This window comes from Agelaius phoeniceus, chromosome 17 (genome assembly GCF_051311805.1).
Source record: "Agelaius phoeniceus isolate bAgePho1 chromosome 17, bAgePho1.hap1, whole genome shotgun sequence".
Classification (NCBI taxonomy): Eukaryota; Metazoa; Chordata; class Aves; order Passeriformes; family Icteridae; genus Agelaius; species Agelaius phoeniceus.
The window spans coordinates 3,157,962-3,170,431 of record NC_135281.1 but is presented as its reverse complement, the minus strand read 5'-3'; the positions used below and the strand labels follow the sequence as shown (position 1 = coordinate 3,170,431).

General features: G+C 51.8%; 1 protein-coding gene across 6 annotated transcripts in view; it reads left to right on the top strand.

The window, feature by feature from the left end:
- The first annotated feature begins 7,253 nt into the window (after positions 1–7,253).
- The window catches only part of RALY (RALY heterogeneous nuclear ribonucleoprotein), a 154,977-nt gene continuing 149,760 nt past the window's right edge, over positions 7,254–12,470 (top strand). For 2 of the 6 annotated variants that reach the window (XM_054644332.2, XM_077187310.1), the window contains exon 1: positions 7,981–8,131. The gene's annotated coding sequence lies outside the window, so the exon portion shown is untranslated. Of the gene's footprint in view, positions 7,401–7,980; positions 8,132–12,470 lie in introns of those variants that run through there. The other 4 variants (XM_077187308.1, XM_077187306.1, XM_077187307.1 and 1 more) reach the window with 3 other exon arrangements.

Below are 12,470 nucleotides of genomic sequence, written 5' to 3'. Positions count from 1 at the left end.
TTACAGGACGTGGTTTTGGGAGGGAAAAAAATTGTTTTCACTTGCAGTCTTTCCAATCTGTTTTGAATTAGGAGACACTTAGGATAAGAAAGTGTTTTCTCATTAGAACAAATGTCACAGATTTAAAAATCTCTTCATTTAAATTCCTCCTAATGTTCTTTGGCTTGAATGAGTGAGCTCTTAATGTCCATTTTAATTAAAGCATTTCTGTGGGATTTCTGCCTGGGCACCTAATGACAGCAGGTCTCAGGGAAGTGGATGTGCTCTAGCTAAGAATGGGAACTCCTGGATGGCAGCAGAAACTCTCATTTTGGGGCTTTTTAGGGAAAAGTGCTAACGGACACACAAATTAAGATGTGCCTAAGAAACGATCCCACGCTTCCAGCGGGCAGAAATACCACATGGTTTGGGAGGCACTGGCTGGGTTTGCAAAGGGATTGATCTGAGTTTCCCAAGCCACTTGGAATTTTTCTCTTTTTGCTGCTGTTCTCCTGCCATCAGCACAGGCTCTGGCAGCCAGGCAGGGGCGCTGGGCTCAGCTGTAGCACCCTGTCCCTGCTGCCAGACCAGGTTTCTCCTCCCTGTTCAGGTGAAGGTTGGTCCTTCCCCCTCTCCCTAGCAGCTCCCGTGGTGCTGGATCCATTTGTCAGTGCACACCCACGGGAGCTGCCAGTGAGCAGGGCTTTGTCAGCTTTCCCAGGTGGGAAATCCTTTGGCACAGCAGGTGTCACCAGGCAGGTGCCACAGGAAGGCAGGAAGGTGCTGTGAAATAAAAGCATTGTTGGAGCACATGCACATCCCTCTCCTGGAGCATGGCAAAGGCAGTGGGAAGCATCCTGGTGGGGAATTGGATGATGCTGCTGCTCCTCAGTGTTCTTTTCCAGCTGGGAGAGCCCCCACTTTTCCCTTTTCCCTGCAGCAGCCTGGGATGAGGAGCTGGTCCCTGCCTCTGCCTCTCCCCAGGACTGCCATCCCAGGGGATCCAAGAGGAGAAGGACCTGGAGGCCAAAAGCAGCACAGGGACAGTTTCCCTACAGTGTAAGTGTTGAAAAAAACCCCCAGAGCCAGACCTCACAGATGGAAATGCCAGAGCTGGGGAAAGGCAGGAACCTGCCTGGGCTCACCCCAGTGGTGCCTGGCTCCCTCCCTCCCTGCTCCAGTGACACATAAATCTGGAGACAGTTAATAATGAAAGGCTATTAAGATAAGATTTAGTCTTTATCGTTCTTGTGCTTCCTTCATTTGTCAGGCACTTGAAGCAAGCAGAGCAAAGTCGATCTGGGAAACGCTGCTGATGCCCAGACAGTTGCAGATTTATTGGTGCTTGTGCCCAGGAACAACAACCAAGGGACAAGGAGCTACCTGGGCAGGTGTGACCCTGTGTGATTGGTGTCCCTGCTCCTCTCCCTGGGGACACTCACCCAAAGCAGTCATCACCTGCATTGGTAGCTCGTGTCACTGCTGGAGCTGGGCAGCATTTCTGGGCCAAAAAGTACCTTGGCAGACAAAGTGTTGTTTTGAGGAAGAAACTCATAAAATTATGCAATGTGTTGTGTTGTAAGAGACCAAAATATGAGCTCACTCCAACCCCCCCTTCCACTATCCCAGGCTGCTCCAAGCCCTGCCCAGCCTGGCCTTGGAAACTTCCACAGCTACTCTGGGCACCCTGTGCCAGTGCTGATTAACCACCACATTCCAGGCAAATTGGTTTCTTTTTAATGATCTTTGGATGTAATATTCTTTATTTGCTCCCCCTTCCCCAACACATTAATTGTTTTTCTGTCTTTTCTGAGAGAATCCTCTTTGTGCTGCCCCCCATTCAGGGCCTGGGATGTGCTGTGTATCCTGTATGGTGGAGGGAGTGCTTAGCAGCAAATCTTTGATTTCCTCAATGTAACAGTAAGAAAAATGTAAGAAAATCAGCATAGGTTTTGTTTTCAGCAGGTTTTTAGCTGCATGTAGTGTGCAGATCCTGGAAGGAAAGGATATACACAGGGCAGGGGGTACAGCCCCAGGGCTGCCAGAGCTCCAGCAGCATTTGGACAACACTTTCATGCAAAGGGTGGGATTGTTGGGTGTCCTGGATGATCCTGGAGGCTCCTTCCAGCTGAGAATTTTCTGATCCATGATTCTGTGACTCCTTGGCAGGAGTTCCTGTGGGCAGGAGCCTGAGGGGAGACGTGCAGCCCTTCCTGAGACAACAGTGGTACAGATACAGCCACCTGCAAGGCACCTGCTTTTTGAGATCATGTTCACTGAGTTTTCCCTCCTTTAACATCAAGTGGATGAGCTCCAGCTCCCCCTTCCAACATCCTTTTAATTGCTTTTAGACTGACTTGGAGATGGGGTGGAAACAGAAATGTGAGAGAGGTGAGTTCCAAGGTCAGCGCTGCTCACGCGGCTCTGCCGTCCCACTGAGCTCATAAATTGCTGTTAACACCTTCTGGAAAGAACAACAAATATAAAAGGAGAAGCTGGCTCAGCCTGGGAAGCAGAGCCATTACTGGGGCAGCCACTGCAGAGCAGAGTCTGGCATGACAGCAAATCCAGCCCAACTCCAATGCCTGCTCAGCCCAGAGGTGATCCCAGCCCCTGGCTGCATCCTGCTCACCTCCCAGGAGATGGAGATGGACAAAACTGCCTTTGTAGGCAACTTCTTTTTCTAAACATCACAAAGCACCTGGGTATTCCTTGCTCCTCTCCTATTAGAAACCTGCTTTGGCAGAGTGCTCTTTTTTATTTTATTTTATTTTATTTTTTTGCTTGTTCTTCAAACAGCTCCTTAGAATGGGGCTTTGTGGTGTGGAAAGCACAAATTAGTTCAGAGCCTTTCATTTGCACTCCCCACCCCTTCCACTTATGATTCCCTTCAGTGGGATTCACAGAATCTATTATTGCTGCTTCAGATTGGCCATGGTGTGACTTTGGTGCAAATTCTTTCTGTGTTGACACTGTTGCTTCATTGTTATTCTTTCTGTATGAGTGAAACAAAATGAAAAATTCATTAAAAACAGAGAAAAAAAAATGAGGAAAGAAACCCACTGGTATTTCTCTATCTCCCAGCACAAAAATCAAATGTGGAAGATTGCAAACAGGGTGATGGGAAGGGTGAGAGAGTTAAATGTCTGAAGGATCCAGCCACACACAGTGTCTAGGACAAACATGCCAATAAAAAGAAGAAAAAGGACCTGTCATCTTCTCAGGGTCCCACGATCCAATTAGGAGCCAGGGAAGGGTCCCACAGGTGGACTCATGTTGCTATGATATTTTTCAGAAAATCTCTTTGCTAGGATTTTTTTTTGGGGGGGGAAGTTGAGAAGCTTCAGAAAAGAATGAAAACAATAATTATTTGATTGTTTGGGAATGTGGTCTGGAGATCATTTACCAACAGGTGAATCTTTGATTGATTCCATGTGAATTGTTTTTAATTCATTACCAATCACCATCAGCTATGTCAGACTCTGAGGAGTCAATTACGAGCTTTCATTATCATTCTTGTGAAGCCTTCTGAGGTATCCTTTCTCTTTCTTTAGTATAGTTTTAGAATATATATAATATAATATAATATAATATAATATAATATAATATAATATAATATAATATAATATAATATAATATAATATAATATAATATAATATAAATCAGCCTTCTGAGAACATGGAGTCTCATCTCTCACCTCATCCTGGGGACCTCACAGCACCACAAGCTCACTTTTTTGGGATATTTCAGCAGGCAGCACCCCCTCAGAGGAGCTCTGGGAGCTGCAGCACGGCCCCAGGGAGCTCCCCAGGAAGGGGCTCTGCCCTCAGCCCTGCTCCCAGGGAATCACAGGATAGAATGTCCTGAGCTGGGAGGGACCCCCAGGATCACCCCTGGCAGCCCCAGCCCTGCCCAGACCCCCCAACAGCCCCACCCTGGGCATCCCTGGCAGCTCCTGCAGCTCTGGCAGCCTCGGGGCCGTGCCCATTCCCTGGGCAGCCTGGGCAGTGCCAGCACCCTCTGGGGAAGAGCCTTTCCCTTGTATCCAGCCTGAGCCTCCCTGGCACAGCTCCAGCCATGCCCTGTCCCTGTCCCAGAGCAGAGATCAGAGCTGCCCTCGGGAGGAGCTGCAGCCCCTGATGAGGTCTGAGCTCAGCCTTTTCTTCCCCAGCTGAACAAACCAAGTGAGCTCAGCAATCCCCAGATGGCCCCTGCAGGCTCTCCCAGGCTGGCAGGACCCCACATTCTCCCCTTTCCAGCTGGGCTGGCACCCCCAGGCCCCACATGGCCCCAAGTCTCCACAGACATCAGCTCCAGTGTGGCTTGCCCCATTTCTCCAAGCAGGGAGGCAGAGGAAGGAGGTGGCAGGGAGGGGACAAACTGAGGGAATCTGAGGCACAGCCAGGCTCTGCTGGCAGTGGGACTCTGGGAACAGTTCCCCACCACATGGATGCTCTGGTGGGCTCCTGTGGTATTTCCTGGGTCCCCAGGATGAAGGAGGAATTGAGAATCTGACTCCATGCTCTTAGAAGGCTAATTATTATTTTAAGACACTATATTATATTAAAGAATGCTATACTAAACTATACTAAAGAATAGAGAAAGGATACAGACAGAAGGCTAAAATATAATAATGAAAACTCGTGACTCTCTCCAGAGTCCTGACACAGCTTGGCCATGATTGGGCATTAAATCACAACAATTCACATAAAACCAATGAAACAGCCACAGGTTGGTAAACAATGTCCAAACACGTTCCAAAGTAGCAAAACACAGGAGAAGCAGATCAGGTAATTATTGTTTTAATTTTTCTCTGAGGCTTCTCAGCTTCCCAGGAGCAAAATCCTGGGCAAAGAGATTTTTCTAGAAAATATGATGGTGACAAGGGCCTTCTGAATTTCCCAGTCTGCAGCCTCAAGGACACCCATTCAGGATTGGAGGGACAGATCCTCAGGGAAGGCACAGCCAGAGGAGCTGGGCCATTCCCTGGAGCTCCTCCTCACCAGTGGGACCTCAGCAGAATTGCTCAGTGTGGTTCCTCAGCCTCAGAGCAGTGTGTGAGTGTTCAGGGCACACCAAGAGACTTGGATCAGCACATCCTCAGCTCTGCAGGCTGGAGGTCCCTGTCCACTTCTCCCTGGGCTAGGGCTGGTGAGGAGCATCTTCTGTGGTTCCTCACATGGGAGCCCACAGCAGCCCAGTGCCTTGTGCTGGGAAGGGCTTGGCTGTGGTCTCCTCCTGGCATGCCAAGGCAGCACCTCCCAGTGCAGGTGGCTTTGTAAAGGCTGCAGGAGAGAGCAGGGATGGCTTGGGCTCTACCTGGGTGCCAGTTACAAGGGGCAAAACCCCTCAGGGGTCTTTGCTGGGCCATGCCCTAATAGCCATGGCAATGACCTGAGAAATGCACCCTCAAAATGAGACCCTCAAGGTCCCTTCCAAGCTGAGGTCTCCTGGAATCTTGTAGCTCCCCAATCCTGCTGCAGGTTTGCTCTGTAGCTGCAGCTTTTTTATTCTCCTGACAGACTCTCACAGAGATCACGTCTTGATCTCCACAATCATCACTACATAATTATCCATCCCAGGAGGGGGACACCCCCAAAAATAATCACCTAAATATTTTTTTAAAAATAAAAATGACAAAACATTTCCCAGGATCTCTGCTGAGGAATGTCACAGGGGAAGAAAAACTCTTTTTGTGATCAAGAGACTGAACTTCAAAACACCCAAACTGCACATCTCCACGGGGCACCTTTCTGCAGGGTTATTAATAAGAAATAATTGTTTTAAATGCAGAAAAGCCTGTGTACTTTCTATTCCCTTCCAAAAGCCCTGCATCGCTTGTCCTTAATGAATAATGAAAGATGCTTTTGTATTGCTTCCCACCCATAGACTTTCAAGTGATTGTTAAGCAATAATAAATAGGGCTCTAAAGAAATCAGGCCTTGATGAAAACTTAATTCTGGACTAATAAGAGAAGCACCTGCTGCTGCACAAGTTTATAGACATTCCTGGGGCTTTGGTGGGTGGAGAATTTTGGTGAAAGCTCTGAATGTTCCAGCCCTGGGAAAATATCAGTAAATGATTCTGAAATGTTGTTGTGTAGCTCCAAGGGAATTAGAATTTGGAAGGAAAGCAGGAGGTGCCATGGCCAGAACAGGCACTTTGGTGCCCTGATCACAGCCCTACTGTGATCTCACTCTCAGGGGGGATTTATCATGGAAAGCCAAACCAAGGAGGACATTGTTCTTTGAGGAGAGAGGGACAGCAACATCCTGTGTCAGACTGGGGGATTTGGATTTCATGGGAAAACAGGGCATTCCACCAGGAAGCTGGTGTGGCTTTCAGCCCTGCCAAGGGAAAGCACATGGTGCAGGTGAAAAACTGGAGCTTAGAAGGGATTTCATGGAATAATGGAATGGGTTGGGCTGGAATAGACCTTAAAGGCCATCTCATTCCACCCCCTGCCATGGCAGGGACACCTTCCACTGTCCCAGCTTGCTCCAAGCCCTGTCCAGCCTGGCCTTGGACACTTCCAGGCATCCAGGGGCAGCCCCAGCTGCTCTGGGCACCCTGTGCCAGGGCTTGCCCCCCCTCAGAGGGGAGAATTTCTTCCTGATATCCAATCTAATCCCTGCCCTCTGTCAGCCATGAGCTGCCCAAGAAAAAATAAGCTGAAAAAGCCAGTTAATTGATCTCATTTGGGTTGGTAGGTACCAAGTTCTTGCCTCCAGCTCACAGCCAGAGACATCTTGATGCTGACAGGAGAGTTCACCTTACTGAGGGGTCTTTACCCAGCCTTCAGAGGTATCTTCTGAGCACCTCAACACTCCCACCAGTCCCATCAGCAACCAGCACTGTGTCAGGTAGTTTTGTGTAATTGATCACTTAAATACCACTATAATTCTGTTGGGATCAGTAGGGAAAACTTGTGGGGGATTTGCCTTGATTGATTTGTGCTGTTGCACTATTCCAGGCATGTACCAGGAATAAATTTCTCCACTGAAACGGTTGTCCAGCCCCCGTACAGCTGCCCGGGGGGGCTGTGAGGATGTGGCACTTGGGGACATAGGTTAGTGGTGAGCTTGGCAGGCTGGGATAATGGTTGGACTTGACGGCGATTGTGATTTATGCCTCTCTGATGGCTCGCTCCTGCTGCTGAGCTCCTGCCCTTCCTTGCACGCTGTTGAGAGCAGCTGCCTGAAATTATTTGCATTGATGTCACCCGAACCCCGCTGCCGTGAGCTGTGGAACCCGTGTGCCACCTCCAAGCGATGCTGTCCCTGCACAGCTCCGCGTGTGCCGGTCCCTCTAGCGCCGGGGCTCTCAGCCCGGCCTTCCCACGCCTTTAGACAGCGGCGAAATGCCGGACGGTAATTTCGGTCAGGAAACATCATTTTCCCAAGGGAACCGCTTTCTTCCCGGTGAGTACCAGGAGCAGGCGGACACAGAACGGAGCAGCCGAGCTGAGCATCGCGCTGTTACCGAGAGCCTCTGGGGGAAGAGCGGCCGGGCCGGAGCTCCGCGCTGGACCCGCGGCTCCGCTGCGCGCTCGGCGGGGACGCCGCGGGTACGAACTTCGGCTGAGGCTCCGGTGAACCGGGTGTAGGCAAAGAGCGAGCGGTGCCGCTGCGAGCGCTGGGAGCGGCTGCTCCGCAGCTCCCGGGCCGCGCTGCGGGGCCAGGACCCCGGATACCGAGAGCGTGGAGCGCACCCAAGCCCCGCCGGGGCCGCCCCGCTGCTCCCTCACGGGGACCCGCGCCCGGAGCAGCCCCGCGCGCCCGGCCCCGCCCGTGCCCGCCCCGCTCTGGACTCTTCCACCGCGCGGGCAGCGGAGCGGGAGGGAGCGGGCGGTGCGCGGCGAGCGGCGCTGCCCCGGGCCGAGCACCGGCGGCGCGGCCCTGCCCGGCACAGCCCCGTGAGGGCGGATCGGTACAGGCCGCGCCGCGGCAGCAGCGAGAGCGGGCGGTGGGCGGAGGGGTGGGCGCTCCGCGGCGCGTGGGTCCCCCCCGGCTTGGAGCCGTGGTACGGTCGGCGGGAAGGAGCCGCGGCGCGGGGCGGTGCGCGGCACTGAGCCGGCGGCTCCCGCGGGCGAGGCGGGACGGGCCGGGCCCTCCGTCCGCACGGCACCGACCTGCCCGGCACCGACTGCCCGGTGAGTGCTGCCGCCCCTTCCCCCGGCTGCTGCGGGGAGCCGCTCCCGCCAGCCGGAGCGTGCGGTCCGTGCTGGTAGCGCAGGTTCCCCTTGCTAGTGGCACAGTGACTTAGTGCTGCTTTATTATTTTTTTTCCTTCTCAATCTTCACTTTGCCGATCGGTTTTCTTGCGTGTGGTTAGGTTTTTCCGCCGCTGATGCGCGTTTTCCCCGTTTTACGGGATGGGGAAGTGCCGCGCCTGGAAGCGGCTGCCGGGTGGGTCCGACCCCGCCGGGGTGGCGATGGCTCCGGGGCTGAGCCCTGCGCGGGTCCCGGGCGCTTGGCAGGGATGTCCGCGGTGTCACCGCACGGTCGGGGGGTACTTTGTGCCTCCTGCAGACCGGAGATGCTCGGCCGCTCTGCCAGCGGGGCCTCGGGAGGCCGGGAGCGGCTTCGTAGCGAGAAAACAGGCGGAATATCGAGCCCGAGCGGCGCTGAGCCGCGCCGCTCCCCGCGGGTCCGAGCGGAGCCCTGCGGGCTCCAGCGCGCGGTGCCAGCACCGCCGGAGCTCCTCTGTCGCGATTATGTCGGGGCTGCTGGTGTCTGTCGGGAGTTGTATTTAGGAACAAGCTCCCCAGGGAAGTGGTGGAGTCACCATCCTTGGGAATGTTAAAAATGAGCAGATGTGACACGGCCGTACGGTTTTAGTTGGCACGGGGGGACTCGGTCAGAGGTGGGAACCTGATGATTTTGGAGGTCTTTTTCAACCTTAATGATTCTGTTGATTTGAGGTGATGTATGAAACTCCGGCTCTTGTTCCAGAGCAGCTTTGGTGAGTGTGAAACAGTCAGATCTGGCCGTGCTTTGGCAGGGTGTCCGGCGGCTGATTCCCTTTGCAGAGCAGAGACACAAACTGCCGGGATGGACAGCGGGGTGGATGTGCACTTTTATTTTCTGACTTGCTCCTGAAGAGCAAGAGCCCACCTGCAGGAACAGCCCATCGCAGTTGTACTGCAGTGTCTCAGCACAGAATCCTAGAATTACTTAGGTTGGAAAAGCCCGCTAAGATCGAGTCCAGCACTGCCAAGCCCACCACTAAATCATGTCCCCAAGTGCCACTTCTACACCTCTTTTAAATGCCTCCAGGGATGGTGACTCCACCACTTCTGAGTGTATTTCTCCCATGGTTTTGGCATGGGGAAGGGCTGGGAGCCAGCCCGTGCTGTGTGCCTCGGGGGCCTGCCCTCAGCGCAGCGGCTGCTCAGGCTCTTGAGGAGACTGAACTCAGCGGCATCACGGCTGGCTTGGGCTGACTTTTAGGGCCAGAAGAAAACACCCTTTTATTTCCCTTTGAGGAGCCTGCTGTCCTTCCCCCAGCAGTAAATCCGTGTGGTGGGCGCAGGCCGGGCAGGGAGGGACGGCGGTGGCAGCGCAGGTCGGACCCTGCTGCCGCCCTCCCCGAGCTGGCAGGGCCAGCACCAGCCTTTGGCATTGGCCCTGGACCTCAGCGCCCTGGCTGAACCTGTTTTCCTTGGCTGTGTCATCAGGCCAGCAGGGCTGGGCTGTGTCCCAGCCCCTCCGGACTGTCCCTGCTGCGGGAGGAGGGCTGAGCTCTCCCACAGGTGCCTCTGCTCTGGGGCTCCCTTCGGCAGTCAAAGGGGAGGGGGCGCTTTCCCTTTGCCCGGTCCTTTATTCTGCTGTTTGTTGGGATTTGTGCTCTTTGCACTGTTCTAAAGGACAGGGAGGGAGCCTGGCTTCCAAGTTAGCTCATTTTGCCCTGTATTCTGCTGGTTTTTTGGGATTTGTGCTCTTTGCACTGTTCTAAAGGACAGGGAAGGAGCCTGACTTCCATGTCAGCTCTGGGATGCTCATTTTGCCCTGTTCTTTATTCTGCTGTTTTTTGGGATTTGGGCTCTTTGCATTGTTCTAAAGGACAGGGAGTGAGCCTGGCTTCCAGGTCAGCTCTGGGATGCTCATTTTCCCCTGTATTCTGCTGTTTGTTGGGATTTGTGCTCTTTGCACTGTTCTAAAGGACAGGGAGGGAGCCTGGCTTCCAGGTCAGCTCTGGGATGCTCATTTTGCCCTGTGTTCTCTGTTTGTTGGGATTTGGGCTCTTTGCACTGTTCTAAAGGACAGGGAGGGAGCCTGGCTTCCAGGTGAGCTCTGGGATGCTCATTTTGCCCTGTATTCTGCTGTTTGTTGGGATTTGTGCTCTTTGCACTGTTCTAAAGGACAGGGAGGGAGCCTGGCTTCCAGGTGAGCTCTGGGATGCAGGGGTGGGAGCTGAGGAGCAGTGCCACGAACAGAACCTCAGATGTGTGACCCTGGAGCATCTTCCTGGGCTGCCTGCTCTGGCTGACAGCTTGTCACAAGGTTTATTCCTGCCGTTCCTGGAAGGCTTTCTGTGGTTTTGGCCGCGTGTGAAGGCTTCCTTGGAGAGGGGAGGGTGTTCAGACACTCCTCCAGCTCTCTGAGCCGGGGAAGATTGCTGCTGTTTCACTTCTGTCAGGCTGATGTTGGAGATGGATTTCAGGAGAACGGCAAAGCAGAAAGAGGCGTGTCTCTTAAGAACCACTTTCTTTAGAAATGGCTGATAATAGACAGTGAGTTTGGGGAGGATGTTTTATTTAGGGATTGAAAAGAGAGGATTAAAAGCTCTTGACAGAGAACAGTTTATGTGGAGTAAGTGATGGGACTTGATCATTCAGAAAAAGACTCTAACGTGTTCCCATCACCAAGACAGCTTACAGCTCTCTGTGTCCCAAATCATTCAGTAAAAGCAACAAAACTCCTTTTGATTTAAGTTCTTCACTGGTGGCTGCATAAGGAGTTTTCAGACCTAGCAATAAATTTGTATCTGCTCAAAGAAAACAGCCTATGGGTTTAAAAATCTGTGATATGCTAAAGGTACTGTGGATTTATCCAAGGTGTTAATTGTGGGCATTGGAAGTAGCTGTGTCTGCCTCAGAAAATTGCAGCTCTTCCTTCCTTGCCCCCTCCCATTAAGTTTCTGGCACAGGGCTGTGCTCTTGGATTTGCAGAAGCAGAGTCACTGCTCGTAAAATTACTGAAATAAAAAAGGTTTATGCAGGGGAGAAGAAACAAGAATCAAATTTTAGGCTCAAATTGTGATTCCAAAACAAGTTGCTCATTCTTCTCACAGCTTGAGGTTTGTGATGGAAAGGTTGAAAATATCCAGCAAGAAAAACAGGCTGGGGGAAAAAAAAATCTAGGATAAACTGAACAGAGTGAAATTCAGAATAAACTGTCATCAGAGAGTGTTTATAAACCTGCTGGAGAAAAGGAAGGGAGCAACCATTCAGATCAATAACAAGTTCTTTTTTCATAACTGTAGAGCTTTAATCATATAGTTTAAAAAAATAATCCTAAATGTGTGCATTTTATACCTGTGCTGGTAGCTGGGGCTAAATCTGCAGAGTTCATGCTGATCTGGGTAATCTGAATCAAGCTGAATAGTAAAGAGGCTCTTAGGAGGATCTGAAACCCAGGAGGCATTTTTCAAACCTGAGTTATGTCACTTTTTTTAGAGGTGCCTCAGGCAATTGCATTTTAAGAAGACAAAGCTTTTGTTTTCAAGCTGGCCTAGAAAAATGCCAAGGATGAATCCAAAGTAAAGGCTTTCAGAAGTTGTCATTTGTGATTAAGTTGATTTTGCTGCTGTGCACAGAAGGCTGCTGCCTTCCCCGGCGTGCCCAGAGCTGGGGCTATTTTTATGTTTACCACCAGTCCTGGTGTACCTGTTTAATTCCAGTGAGTAATAGTGCCTGGAGGGTCTCACCTGAAAGTGTGTGTTTAATGAGAGGGTCAGGTGTCTGCCAGCTCCATCTCCAATAGAAAATTAACTGTAGGTGCAATATAAAAGGCAGAATTGAGGTGATACCGGGCAGGGATTGACTTAGATGGGTATTCTGCAGAATTAACATCTGTCTGTGTCTAGTTTAGTATTTGAGATGCTGGAAATACCAAAGCCAAGGCTGTTTCCTTTCCCAGAGGCCAGTCTGCACGTACACAGTGAATCCAAAGCTTTTCTTGGGGCTTTTGCAGCCTGAAACAATCAGAAGGAGCAGCCTGGTGTTGCCAGGCTGTGGGCAAACAGAGGAGCTGCTCCTGCAGAGCCCGAGCTGGGGGAATATTGTGCAGGATGTAACAGATGATGCTGGAGCATGGATGTGGAAGAGTCTGCTGCCTGCAATCTGGAGTGCTGTGAGCTCCCAGCGAGATGCTCCTCGTTAGAGAAAGGTGAAATCCTGGGAGTGTTGTAATGACTGCTTGTCCTTAAATGAAATGAGAGTAGGTTTTGTCTGAGAATGTGCCTGCAAGCAGCTCTGGCTGCAGGAGC